This window comes from Typha latifolia, chromosome 9, assembly GCF_019914945.1.
Source record: "Typha latifolia isolate L0001 chromosome 9, TyphaL0001v2, whole genome shotgun sequence".
In the NCBI taxonomy this organism is placed as follows: Eukaryota; Viridiplantae; Streptophyta; class Magnoliopsida; order Poales; family Typhaceae; genus Typha; species Typha latifolia.
This window is the reverse complement of record NC_133094.1, coordinates 9,406,947-9,411,417: the sequence shown is the minus strand read 5'-3', so window position 1 is coordinate 9,411,417 and position 4,471 is coordinate 9,406,947. Positions and strand designations below refer to the sequence as shown.

At 37.4% G+C, this 4,471-nt stretch overlaps 1 long non-coding RNA gene across 1 annotated transcript; it reads right to left on the bottom strand.

The window, feature by feature from the left end:
* Window positions 1–306: 306 nt before the first annotated feature.
* On the bottom strand, window positions 307–2,535 carry LOC140795312 (uncharacterized). The gene is made up of 3 exons (XR_012110284.1): window positions 2,357–2,535; window positions 1,352–1,729; window positions 307–799 (listed from the first exon to the last, which is right to left on the bottom strand). It is a non-coding gene; the product is annotated as an uncharacterized lncRNA (long non-coding RNA).
* Between the last annotated feature and the right edge of the window lie 1,936 nt (window positions 2,536–4,471).

Below are 4,471 nucleotides of genomic sequence, written 5' to 3'. Positions count from 1 at the left end.
AACGATCCAGCATAAGTACATTAAGTCCAACAAAGATTACAAAACAATCTAGTACAAAGATGTCTAAGTTTTTGAAGTTGAAAATTTGAATTATGCTGCTTTGTCTAAAATCATCTCCTGATCATTTTAACATAATGTAGATCAATTTGCATGCTTTGAAATTATTTTAAGTCATATTGGTAACTTACAGCTCCTTAAATCATATATGAGGAAGCTGATTTAAGTTAGCTCTCTTTACTATTTCACTATAGATGTGTAGTGTAATGGTTGGAAAGCAAAACATTTGTAATATTCGACAAATCATCATAAATTTTCAAAGAAAATTTATACTCGGGTATAATTCTCTTGTAAAAAGTGTACAAGACATAAGATACATTGCTGCTGATTGTTTTCCATCTAACAGGAATTATTATCACTCAACTAAATTGATACAGTATCAAATCAAAACCTCTACCTCTACAATGATTTATTACCCCCCACTTATCAGAGGAATGATGGCCAATTCATCTCCATTCTTCAAAACCGTTGTTTAGGGAACAATATTCCTCATTCAATGCCAAAACTATGGAGCTATATATTATCTCTAATTTGGTGAATTTGGTTAATAGCTTACTCATGCAGTCTCCAGCTGTGCTACCAGCTAGCATTTCAACAGATGCATCTGCCACTCCAGTGAGATCACGGGCTCTTGCGAAGAGCAAGACCTTAATTTCGATCGTCGGGCCAGCAATTGCCTCAAGTGTGTCATTTCCTTTCTAGGTTTCAATCAATTCAGCAGTATAACCCATAGAAGAAGAATCTGAGAACAAATATTACAAATGTATCACTCTCCAATCTTTGTCTACTTATCTATCAACACAAATACTAAGAGAATCTAAGAAAGGATGCACAAAGCTCAGGATGCACAAAGCTCAAGAACAAGCTAATCGCTTGTTAGGTAAAGATTCTAACTGGCCTCCTTTTAGTTGGTATTGTTCAAGATCTACACCTGCTTGGATACATAGCTCAACTACTGCTGGAAGCCTCTGAACACTAAAGCTTTCCTTGCATCCAACTCTCTGCTTTCCAACTCCATCGAGGAGGTGGTAGCAATATGGAAAACCAACATCTCTTATTACTCCTCTCCTCCACACAGGGGTAGAATTCCTAGAACCACATCTAGGGCCATCACATGTCCTTATCTCATGGCCAATGTGACCAATGTGCACTTCTGAACAAGACCTAGAGATACAAGTAACGTTATTTGCACAATCTAATTCTCACTTCTTATCACTGCCAATTACAAGTATTCACAACTTGGAGAAAAATGAGGAATGCTCCATAGGGAGGTGCTAGAGATGGAGGGATTTACCTGCATTTTTTCACAGGGATGACAGTATATCACCATCGACAAGTTTGTCAAGGCCGCGAAGCAGCGTCTCTCTTGCAGTGTAGACTTGGCGGACTACCTCAATGAGGTGGGCAATGAGGAGGCCATTGTTAGGAGCATGCTCAAGGACCTTTCATGGATTTTTCTGCCTGATTCGCTTCTCTTCCTTAGCCCTCTGGATTAGAACCTTCATAGGTGTCGGGTATGGCTTTCTCTCCCATTTCCTTCCAGGCTTGAGAATACCAGCATATGGAATTTCCTCATCTTCCTGCAAATCTTCTGTCTCTTCTTTGTGAAAACTTTTTCCTTTGTGAGCTGAAAGGGGCCAGAAATTTGACTTGAATCTGGATTTTCTTCATTCTACAAAAAACATACTGTATCAGGGGCCTTTCTAGCAGCATCCCTCATCCAAGTTGTTCCAATTTTTGCGAATGTCAGTAAATTTTCTAGAAAAGAAAGGAAGGGTAAAATTAAGTGACTGTAAATTGCAGTTATGACTCAAATAATTTGTAATCTTTGACGGCCATTTTTTTTTGTTAAGGTAGTAAATTGCAACACTAAAACAAGATAATCAAGTGAAAATTTGCACTATGATTAAATATTAAAGATGAGAAAGAGAGGGAAAAAAATATTACAAAATACCAACTAAGATATAACTCCAGGCAGTAGTCTTAGAAAGTAACTTAAAAATTTAAGTCTAGTAATGTGCGCCATTCAAGGCCTGGGCTTATAACATATCGTTTCTAACAATCTAAAGGAAAGTAAAGCCGACCAAATTATAGCCTTCAAAACCAAGACGAAATTTATCATTCTTACCATCAGACTTCTATAAGGAGATTCAACAAACATCTGTTGGGCACTAAAGTAGAATCTTAACATTACATAGCAAATCCTTTTTCCCATGACCATTCTCCTCCTCTTGTACACACCTAACATCTCATAGTGAAGGAAAGCCGAACGAAAAAGAAAAGAAAAGAAAATTTCTACCACTTATCACTCCATGGCCGAGCAATCAACAGCTCCAAGATAGCCATGATGCCTCTTCGCAAGCGCCAGATCTTCTCATATTGTAAACCATCGAGGAAGGAAGAGGGAAACTCTCTTCTACCACCTCCTCATTCGTGCTGCAGTTTCACTCCTCGCTTCGAAAATCTCTGAAGGAGAGCAAAGTAGACGCGAAAACAATACACTGATTTCATGTATTAGGGATATTTGCATTTAACACCCTATAGGTTTTATAAATTTGCGATGCACTCCCTGTATTTTTCACAAGCCTAGATTAGGTGAACACTACTATAGATAATATATTCTCACATCCTTCTTCTTTTTCTTCTATCTAGGTTTGGTGATAAATGATACACAAATCATAAACATTATCCATTTAATAATCGAGGTAGGGTGTGATGATGATATATTATAATTTGATGTATGATTAAAGTATAAGTTATTTTTGCTAGTGTATGTTCTCTAGCTCCAAATATGCTAGATTTTGAAATTAATTTTGTGCTAAGCTTGAATTGAATTGGATTACACTCCTAGCATTGGAAAGCTAATATACGATGATTTTTTTTTTAAATTAAGTGGAAACTTATCCCAGTTAAAATACTGGTAGGATTCGAATTTAAGAATTGTATTTATCAAAATTGGACTAGATATTGACCTGATTAGAGGTTGGATCACTAGATTATTGGATCAATCAATATGTCACCAAGTCGGATTACAGGTTTATTTAAGATTTATAGTTGTATTTCCTCTATTAAGTCATGGTTAACGAATATTTACGCTTAAGTACATCAATCATATGACTCATAAAAAAAATCATATCTTGATTAAAATTTTAATTTCTTAAAAATATAATTATTTTAATTTTAGGATTAAATTACATTTAGGGTAAATAATAGGATAGTTGAATATTAATAAGAACTAAATAAAACATTAAGTATAAATAGATAAATTTGATAGCAATCCAGTCGGTTAACAAAAATCGGTCCTAGTTGCATAATTCTTTGAACCACTTTTATTTTTTTATTTTTTATTTTTTATTTTTTTTATTTTTTTGTGTGGAAGGGTTCATAGACCAATTTCATTAAGAAAGGGGTACAATCAAGACTTAGAGGTGGATTAGTCCATTCCATACTAGTACATTCTCGAATGGCTAGACTGGCAAGGGATGGGCCTTGGTGTTGTTACACTTGCCCATTAAGGCTACTCTAATAGAGGGGAGAGAAGAAGTCCACTTGATACATTCTTAGACTATCGGATGAATAGTCTGGTCAATATAAGAATTTTGATCGTTCATAGTTTTAACAATCATTTGAGAGTCTAGAAAGATCTAGCAGTCTTCGTTTGCAGCATAAGTTTGCATAGCCTCGAGCCCACAAAGAAGAGCCAATGCTTCCCCATGAAGGGCACTCAAGTAGTTGTCTAGGTAGATGGCTTTGCCCCTGATGAACCGGCCTGGATAAGAGCTAATGAAGAGTCCTATACCACCATCTTGACCACTGCACGAGGCAGCATCTACCCAGCAGGTTATGCCGCCTGGTTTGAGATCGCCCAGTGATGTATCCTCCTACCTTTGCTCAAGATGCACGTGGGAGAGGTAGTTCGCATGGAGAGGTCACTGCTTTAGTTTGTCAAGTGATGAGATCGTGGCCGGGCCGATGTTCCAAACCATTTTCTAGAGGCGCTCTCGATCGGAGGAGGAAGCGGAGCTGACCCAACTTCCATTAGATAGCAAGCAGTACGTAGACTTGCAAGTGAAGGCTCCTGACGGCTTTGGCATCCAGACTAATTTGTCAAGCGATGAGATCGTGGCTGGGCCGAAGTAGATATTGAGAATGCGCCTAACAATATTTGGAGAAAAACTTTTCTGATTAGATCTAGATTCCAATCACAATCCCTAATAAGATCTTGAATGTCACTGGGGAGAGCAAAGCCAGATAAATTTGTATGGGGGAGCCAAGGGTCTTTAGTGATCACAATGGATTTGCCATCTCCAACAGTCCACATGACATTATCCTTAAAGATCTCTCATAGTTTTAGAAAAGAAGACCACGTCCAAGTTGATCTGTTTCGTGACTTGGCATCCTAGAAGGAAGAGTT